Source organism: Poromitra crassiceps (assembly GCF_964638095.1).
Source record: "Poromitra crassiceps genome assembly, contig: HAP1_SCAFFOLD_313, whole genome shotgun sequence".
Classification (NCBI taxonomy): Eukaryota; Metazoa; Chordata; class Actinopteri; order Beryciformes; family Melamphaidae; genus Poromitra; species Poromitra crassiceps.
Genome location: NW_028152089.1, coordinates 10819 through 21636, shown reverse-complemented (window position 1 = coordinate 21636; position 10818 = coordinate 10819).

The window sequence follows — 10818 nt, the reverse complement described above, 5'->3', positions numbered from 1 at the left end:
TTATAACGCCTGCAGGGGGAGTAGAGGAGATTGAGGGAAGAAAAACAACAACAAATGAATCAACAAGCAATGAAAGTTTAGATATTTTGAACATGCCACTGGCCACTCCAAACATCTCTTCTCTTCTCTTCCTGCATGTGTTACCTGTAGGCAGGTATGATGTGTGTGAGGTCTTCATGGTACTGCTCCAGCGCGGCCCTGGCAGCCAGGGGCTCAGCTTGGCCCTCCAGCCCAGCCAGGTGAACCAACACGTGGGTATGAAAGACTGCTCCACTGGCCCACTGCCTCACAGACCTGCAGGGACGGACCATTTCATGACTTACACACACATTTACTCTACTGTATTCTACTAGTATGTACTCCACTCTGTGCTACTCTACTGTATTCTACTAATATGTACTCCACTCTGTGCTACTCTACTGTATTCTACTAGTATGTACTCCACTCTGTGCTACTCTACTCTACTGTATTCTACTAGTATGTACTCCACTCTGTGCTACTCTACTGTATTCTACTAGTATGTACTCCACTCTGTGCTACTCTACTGTATTCTACTAGTATGTACTCCACTCTGTGCTACTCTACTGTATTCTACTAGTATGTACTCTACTGTATTCTACTAGTATGTACTCCACTCTGTGCTACTCTACTGTATTCTACTAGTATGTACTCCACTCTGTGCTACTCTACTCTACTGTATTCTACTAGTATGTACTCCACTCTGTGCTACTCTACTGTATTCTACTAGTATGTACTCCACTCTGTGCTACTCTACTCTACTGTATTCTACTAGTATGTACTCCACTCTGTGCTACTCTACTGTATCCTACTAGTATGTACTCCACTCTGTGCTACTCTACTGTATTCTACTAGTATGTACTCCACTCTGTGCTACTCTACTGTATTCTACTAGTATGTACTCCACTCTACTGTATTCTACTAGTATGTACTCCACTCTGTGCTACTCTACTATATTCTACTAGTATGTACTCCACTCTGTGCTACTCTACTGTATTCTACTAGTATGTACTCCACTCTGTGCTACTCTACTGTATTCTACTAGTATGTACTCCACTCTGTGCTACTCTACTCTACTGTATTGTACTAGTATGTACTCCACTCTGTGCTACTCTACTGTATTCTACTAGTATGTACTCCACTCTGTGCTACTCTACTGTATTCTACTAGTATGTACTCCACTCTGTGCTACTCTACTGTATTCTACTAGTATGTACTCCACTCTGTGCTACTCTACTCTACTGTATTCTACTAGTATGTACTCCACTCTGTGCTACTCTACTGTATTCTACTAGTATGTACTCCACTCTGTGCTACTCTACTCTACTGTATTCTACTAGTATGTACTCCACTCTGTGCTACTCTACTGTATTATACTAGTATGTACTCCACTCTACTGTATTCTACTATTATGTACTCCACTCTGTGGTACTCTACTGTATTCTACTAGTATGTACTCCACTCTACTGTATTCTACTAGTATGTACTCCACTCTGTGCTACTCTACTGTATTCTACTAGTATGTTCTCCACTCTGTGCTACTCTACTCTACTGTATTCTACTAGTATGTACTCCACTCTGTGCTACTCTACTGTATTCTACTAGTATGTACTCCACTCTACTGTATTCTACTAGTATGTACTCCACTCTGTGCTACTCTACTATATTCTACTAGTATGTACTCCACTCTGTGCTACTCTACTGTATTCTACTAGTATGTACTCCACTCTGTGCTACTCTACTGTATTCTACTAGTATGTACTCCACTCTGTGCTACTCTACTGTATTCTACTAGTATGTACTCCACTCTGTGCTACTCTACTCTATTCTACTAGTATGTACTCCACTCTGTGCTACTCTACTGTATTCTACTAGTATGTACTCCACTCTGTGCTACTCTACTGTATTCTACTAGTATGTACTCCACTCTGTGCTACTCTACTGTATTATACTAGTATGTACTCCACTCTACTGTATTCTACTATTATGTACTCCACTCTGTGGTACTCTACTGTATTCTACTAGTATGTACTCCACTCTACTGTATTCTACTAGTATGTACTCCACTCTGTGCTACTCTACTGTATTCTACTAGTATGTTCTCCACTCTGTGCTACTCTACTCTACTGTATTCTACTAGTATGTACTCCACTCTGTGCTACTCTACTGTATTCTACTAGTATGTACTCCACTCTACTGTATTCTACTAGTATGTACTCCACTCTGTGCTACTCTACTATATTCTACTAGTATGTACTCCACTCTGTGCTACTCTACTGTATTCTACTAGTATGTACTCCACTCTGTGCTACTCTACTGTATTCTACTAGTATGTACTCCACTCTGTGCTACTCTACTGTATTCTACTAGTATGTACTCCACTCTGTGCTACTCTACTGTATTCTACTAGTATGTACTCCACTCTGTGCTACTCTACTCTATTCTACTAGTATGTACTCCACTCTGTGCTACTCTACTGTATTCTACTAGTATGTACTCCACTCTGTGCTACTCTACTCTACTGTATTCTACTAGTATGTACTCCACTCTGTGCTACTCTACTGTATTATACTAGTATGTACTCCACTCTGTGCTACTCTACTGTATTCTACTAGTATGTACTCCACTCGACTCTACTGTATTCTACTAGTATGTACTCCACTCTGTGCTACTCTACTGTATTCTACTAGTATGTACTCCACTCTGTGCTACTCTACTCTACTGTATTCTACTAGTATGTACTCCACTCTGTGCTACTCTACTGTATTTTACTAGTATGTACTCCACTCTGTGCTACTCTACTGTATTCTACTAGTATGTACTCCACTCTACTGTATTCTACTAGTATGTACTCCACTCTGTGCTACTCTACTGTATTCTACTAGTATGTACTCCACTCTGTGCTACTCTACTGTATTCTACTAGTATGTACTCCACTCTCTGCTACTCTACTCTACTGTATTCTACTAGTATGTACTCCACTCTGTGCTACTCTACTGTATTCTACTAGTATGTACTCCACTCTGTGCTACTCTACTCTACTGTATTCTACTAGTATGCACTCCACTCTGTGCTACTCTACTGTATTCTACTAGTATGTACTCCACTCTACTCTACTGTATTCTACTAGTATGTACTCCACTCTGTGCTACTCTACTGTATTCTACTAGTATGTACTCCACTCTGTGCTACTCTACTGTATTCTACTAGTATGTACTCCACTCTGTGCTACTCTACTGTATCCTACTAGTATGTACTCCACTCTGTGCTACTCTACTGTATTCTACTAGTATGTACTCCACTCTGTGCTACTCTACTGTATTCTACTAGTATGTACTCCACTCTACTGTATTCTACTAGTATGTACTCCACTCTGTGCTACTCTACTATATTCTACTAGTATGTACTCCACTCTGTGCTACTCTACTGTATTCTACTAGTATGTACTCCACTCTGTGCTACTCTACTGTATTCTACTAGTATGTACTCCACTCTGTGCTACTCTACTCTACTGTATTGTACTAGTATGTACTCCACTCTGTGCTACTCTACTGTATTCTACTAGTATGTACTCCACTCTGTGCTACTCTACTGTATTCTACTAGTATGTACTCCACTCTGTGCTACTCTACTGTATTCTACTAGTATGTACTCCACTCTGTGCTACTCTACTCTACTGTATTCTACTAGTATGTACTCCACTCTGTGCTACTCTACTGTATTCTACTAGTATGTACTCCACTCTGTGCTACTCTACTCTACTGTATTCTACTAGTATGTACTCCACTCTGTGCTACTCTACTGTATTATACTAGTATGTACTCCACTCTACTGTATTCTACTATTATGTACTCCACTCTGTGGTACTCTACTGTATTCTACTAGTATGTACTCCACTCTACTGTATTCTACTAGTATGTACTCCACTCTGTGCTACTCTACTGTATTCTACTAGTATGTTCTCCACTCTGTGCTACTCTACTCTACTGTATTCTACTAGTATGTACTCCACTCTGTGCTACTCTACTGTATTCTACTAGTATGTACTCCACTCTACTGTATTCTACTAGTATGTACTCCACTCTGTGCTACTCTACTATATTCTACTAGTATGTACTCCACTCTGTGCTACTCTACTGTATTCTACTAGTATGTACTCCACTCTGTGCTACTCTACTGTATTCTACTAGTATGTACTCCACTCTGTGCTACTCTACTGTATTCTACTAGTATGTACTCCACTCTGTGCTACTCTACTGTATTCTACTAGTATGTACTCCACTCTGTGCTACTCTACTCTATTCTACTAGTATGTACTCCACTCTGTGCTACTCTACTGTATTCTACTAGTATGTACTCCACTCTGTGCTACTCTACTCTACTGTATTCTACTAGTATGTACTCCACTCTGTGCTACTCTACTGTATTATACTAGTATGTACTCCACTCTGTGCTACTCTACTGTATTCTACTAGTATGTACTCCACTCTGTGCTACTCTACTGTATTCTACTAGTATGTACTCCACTCTGTGCTACTCTACTGTATTTTACTAGTATGTACTCCACTCTGTGCTACTCTACTGTATTCTACTAGTATGTACTCCACTCTACTGTATTCTACTAGTATGTACTCCACTCTGTGCTACTCTACTGTATTCTACTAGTATGTACTCCACTCTGTGCTAGTACTCCACTCTCTGCTACTCTACTCTACTGTATTCTACTAGTATGTACTCCACTCTGTGCTACTCTACTGTATTCTACTAGTATGTACTCCACTCTGTGCTACTCTACTCTACTGTATTCTACTAGTATGCACTCCACTCTGTGCTACTCTACTGTATTCTACTAGTATGTACTCCACTCTACTCTACTGTATTCTACTAGTATGTACTCCACTCTGTGCTACTCTACTGTATTCTACTAGTATGTACTCCACTCTGTGCTACTCTACTGTATTCTACTAGTATGTACTCCACTCTGTGCTACTCTACTGTATTCTACTAGTATGTACTCCACTCTGTGCTACTCTACTGTATTCTACTAGTATGTACTCTACTCTGTGCTACTCTACTGTATTCTACTAGTATGTACTCCACTCTGTGCTACTCTACTGTATTCTACTAGTATGTAGTCCACTCTGTTCTACTCTACTGTATTCTACTAGTATGCACTCCACTCTGTGCTACTCTACTGTATTCTACTAGTATGTACTCCACTCTACTCTACTGTATTCTACTAGTATGTACTCCACTCTGTGCTACTCTACAGTATTCTACTAGTATGTACTCCACTCTGTGCTACTCTACTGTATTCTACTAGTATGTACTCCACTCTGTGCTACTCTACTGTATTCTACTAGTATGTACTCCACTCTGTGCTACTCTACTGTATTCTACTAGTATGTACTCCACTCTGTGCTACTCTACTGTATTCTACTAGTAAAACCCATGCTCCAGAGGCAGCATTTTGAGGCTGTCATCCATGCCTTTGTCACCACCCGGCTGGATTACTGTAACGCACTTTATGTTGGGGTTAGTGGATCTTCCGTGGCTCGCCTCCAGCTTGTACAGAATGCCGCTGCGCGTCTTTTAACTGGCACACGGAAGCACGAGCACATTTCCCCCATTTTTGCATCACTCCACTGGCTGCCCGTGCATTTTAGAATTAATTTTAAAGTTCTTTTATTTGCTTTTAAAGCCCTAAACGGCCTCGCCCCCCCTACCTCTCTGAGCTGCTGCACGTTCACGCACCTTCCCGCTCCCTCAGGTCAGCTGACCAGCTGCTCCTGGCAGTGCCTAAAACCAGGCGTAAACTCAGAGGGGATCGCGCCTTCTCTGCAGTGGCTCCTAAACTATGGAACGGCCTACCGCTGCAGATTAGGCAGGCCTCCTCACTGTCCCACTTTAAAGGCCTCCTCAAAACGCACTTTTACTCCTTGGCCTTCGCTGCCATGTAGGATGCTGATTTTATGACCCATGAGTTGCTTTTATATTTTATCTTTGTTTTTGTTTTGTTTTTTATGCCTTTTATTGATTTTGCTTTTATATATTTTACGCAATGTCTTTTATTATGTTTTATTCATTTTATTCATTTTAGTAATTTTGATTCATTTTATTTCATTTTATTCATTTTATTCATTTTACTCTTTTTATTCCTTTTATTCATTCTATCATTTTATTGATTTGATCTGATTTAATTGATTTATTGTTTTTTTGGATTGGATAGTATGTACCCTACTGTATTCTACTAGTATGTACTCCACTCTAGTCTACTGTATGCTACTAGTATGTACTCCACTCTGTGCTACTCTACTGTATTCTACTAGTATGTACTCCACTCTGTGCTACTCTACTGTATTATACTACTATGTACTCCACTCTACTGTATTCTACTAGTATGTACTCCACTCTACTCTACTGTATTCTACTAGTATGTACTCTACTGTATTCTACTAGTATGTACTCCACGCTACTCTACTGTATTCTACTAGTATGTACTCCACTCTGTGCTACTCTACTCTACTGTGTTCTACTACTATGTACTCCACTCTGTGCTACTCTACTGTATTCTACTAGTATGTACTCCACTCTGTGCTACTCTACTGTATTATACTACTATGTACTCCACTCTACTGTATTCTACTAGTATGTACTCCACTCTACTCTACTGTATTCTACTAGTATGTACTCTACTGTATGCTACTAGTATGTACTCCACTCTGTGCCACTCTACTGTATTATACTAGTATGTACTCCACTCTGTGCCACTCTACTGTATTCTACTAGTATGTACTCCTCTGTGCTACTCTACTCTACTGTATTCTACTACTATGTACTCCACTCTGTGCTACTCTACTGTATTCTACTAGTATGTACTCCACTCTGTGCTACTCTACTGTATTATACTACTATGTACTCCACTCTACTGTATTCTACTAGTATGTACTCCACTCTACTCTACTGTATTCTACTAGTATGTACTCTACTGTATTCTACTAGTATGTACTCCACGCTACTCTACTGTATTCTACTAGTATGTACTCCACTCTGTGCTACTCTACTCTACTGTATTCTACTAGTATGTACTCCACTCTGTGCTACTCTACTGTATTCTACTAGTATGTACTCCACTCTGTGCTACTCTACTCTACTGTATTCTACTAGTATGTACTCCACTCTGTGCTACTCTACTGTATTCTACTAGTATGTACTCCACTCTGTGCTACTCTACTGTATTCTACTAGTATGTACTCCACTCTGTGCTACTCTACTGTATTCTACTAGTATGTACTCCACTCTACTCTACTGTATTCTACTAGTATGTACTCCACTTTGTGCTACTCTACTGTATTCTACTAGTATGTACTCCACTCTGTGCTACTCTACTGTATTCTACTAGTATGTACTCCACTCTACTCTACTGTATTCTACTAGTATGTACTCCACTCTGTGCTACTCTACTGTATTCTACTAGTATGTACTCCACTCTGTGCTACTCTACTCTACTGTATTCTACTAGTATGTACTCCACTCTGTGCTACTCTACTGTATTCTACTAGTATGTACTCCACTCTGTGCTACTCTACTGTATTCTACTAGTATGTACTCCACTCTGTGCTACTCTACTGTATTCTATTAGTATGTACTCCACTCTGTGCTACTCTACTGTATTCTACTAGTATGTACTCCACTCTGTGCTACTCTACTGTATTCTACTAGTATGTACTCCACTCTGTGCTACTCTACTCTACTGTATTCTACTAGTATGTACTCCACTCTGTGCTACTCTACTGTATTCTACTAGTATGTACTCCACTCGACTCTACTGTATTCTACTAGTATGTACTCCACTCTGTGCTACTCTACTGTATTCTACTAGTATGTACTCCACTCGACTCTACTGTATTCTACTAGCATGTACTCCGCTCGACTCTACTGTATTCTACTAGCATGTACTCCGCTCTGTGCTACTCTACTGCATTCTACTAGTATGTACTCCACTCTGTGCTACTCTACTGTATTCTACTAGTATGTACTCCACTCTGTGCTACTCTACTGTATTCTACTAGTATGTACTCCACTCGACTCTACTGTATTCTACTAGTATGTACTCCACTCTATGCTACTCTACTGTATTCTAGGAGTATGTACTCCACTCTGTGCTACTCTACTGTATTCTACTAGTATGTACTCCTCTACTCTACTGTATTCTACTAGTATGTACTCCACTCTGTGCTACTCTACTCAATGGGCACTCTATTCTCAACTTCCAGTCAGTTGCTTAGCAACATTCCCCACGCGTGTCACTCTCCTATGCGTCACGCCAAACTCAATACAATAACCTGTCAGTTTTACTGTTGCCTTGCTTGTCACCAAGTGTGCCAGACTGCTATAACGACTTTAGACCTGTTATGAATCAGTGGGGTCTTTTGTAATATTCAGATTAAAGACTGAAGTTCAGTTTGTGTCATTATTTTGACTTGCTGTGTGACCCCACTTCCTGTTCTGTGACCTCAGGGTGTCCCCAAGAATGCTGTTCTACTTCACAGTATTCTACTCTCCACTACTATATTCTACTCTACTCAGATCTATGCTACTTACTTAACTCTACTCCACTGTATTATACCATACTCTATTAAACTCTATGCTACTGTGCTCTCTGCTAGACTACTTGATTCTCAACTTTTTTTTTTGCCCCCCAGCAGGCATGACTCTGTGTGGGTTACCTGGAGTCACAGCCCCCTGGCCCCAGCAGGCAGGACTCTGTGTGGGTTACCTGGAGTCACAGCCCCCTGGTCCCAGCAGGCAGGACTCTGTGTGGGTTACCTGGAGTCACAGCCCCCTGGCCCCAGCAGGCAGGACTCTGTGTGGGTTACCTGGAGTCACAGCCCCCTGGCCCCAGCAGGCAGGACTCTGTGTGGGTTACCTGGAGTCACAGCCCCCTGGTCCCAGCAGGCAGGTCTCTGTGTGGGTTACCTGGAGTCACAGCCCCCTGGCCCCAGCAGGCATGACTCTGTGTGGGTTACCTGGAGTCACAGCCCCCTGGCCCCAGCAGGCAGGTCTCTGTGTGGGTTACCTGGAGTCACAGCCCCCTGGCCCCAGCAGGCAGGACTCTGTGTGGGTTACCTGAGCCGTTTCCCACATGCGTACCGAAAAATTACCTGTAAGTCAATATCGGACATTTCCCGGAATTTCCCTTCACACCTGAGCGCTCGCATGTGGGAATATAGCAGCGAAATTACCTGTATGTTGGGGGGCGGGGGGAGCTTATTTGGGGGGTCGGCAAAACTCCGATGGTGAAATAAGTTCGCTTGTCACACAATAAATCACACTCGTTTGACTTAAGAGCAGCGTCAAGCCAGCGTAATAAACACAGCCGATTTCCCCCCTCCCCTCTCTGCTCGAGAGAGGCCAGTCCTTCGGCTTCAGTCCTCCGCACTTCGCAGCAGCCACACAGGACAGACACAGCGAGAATGGCAGAGGCTTGCAAGCTGCCCAACGCTTGTATGTATGTAGAGAAAGCAAATGCACGAAGCGAAATGTGGAAGTAGTTTGCTTTGATGTGCGCGAATGATTAGATGATGCACGCTGGAAGTGAACGTTAAGCAACGTGTGTACACCTCGCCCATGAGAGAAGGACCGGTGTCGCGGGAAATGACTGGACCCGTTTCTCACTTGTGTCCATTATCGTGCATACCGCTCTTCTGACTGGCTCGAAACTAGTGAAATGTCCGCGACGACGGGGTCGCGCTTATACCGGAACAACAACTTTCACACATGAAGGCATTAGACCACGTTCCGGTCATTTAGCGGTACAAAGCGCATGTGGGAAAACGGCTCTGGAGTCACAGCCCCCTGGTCCCAGCAGGCAGGTCTCTGTGTGGGTTACCTGGAGTCACAGCCCCCTGGCCCCATCAGGCAGGTCTCTGGGTGGGTTACCTGGAGTCACAGCCCCCTGGTCCCAGCAGGCAGGACTCTGTGTGGGTTACCTGGAGTCACAGCCCCCTGGCCCCATCAGGCAGGTCTCTGGGTGGGTTACCTGGAGTCACAGCCCCCTGGTCCCAGCAGGCAGGTCTCTGGTACCCCTTTTCCACCGACCTAGTTTCAGGGCCGGTTCTGGGCCAGAGCCTAATTTTGAACCAGTTCTTTGTGTTTCGACAGCCTAAACTCTGGCTCTCGGCGCTGGAAACGGGTGCTTCAGTGGCTCCACTTCTGTCCTGGATCAGATGAAAGCACCGCTACGTCATAGGCTGCGTCAGGGGCTGGGGGCAGTCTAACGTGAGGCGAACTCTGGCTTGACAATGGCGGAACACACTGATAAACACCTTCAGTCGTCCTCTTTTAATGTCCACAAAGTGATAACACACTTTCAGCCCACGCTTCCAGTACATAAGAAACGGCGACGTCTCATCAGGACATCAACATGTAAGTTGCTTATAGGTTTTAGCCATCGTCACTGACGTAATGTAGGTAGAGACCGCTAACGCTAGTTAGCTTTGTTTAACCACAGATTGTAAACTCCACTCTCTCGTTTATTAAAACGATATTTTTGGACATGCTCACTCTACTCTCACCACCAACAGCTACCTAACTAGCTGGGTTAGCAAGCTACAGCACATAGCATAATCTGAATTACCAAGGTGCTGTGACTGGTTGCTAACGTAAGCTAGCTCACAGCTGGCTATGTAGCGTTTACAGTAATAGTAGTCAGCTGAGCAAGTCCTAAAACGTTATGTGACAGGGGTGTAGTGGTATTAAATACAGCGGTGGGTAAACTATCCAATGTGAGTAGTTTAC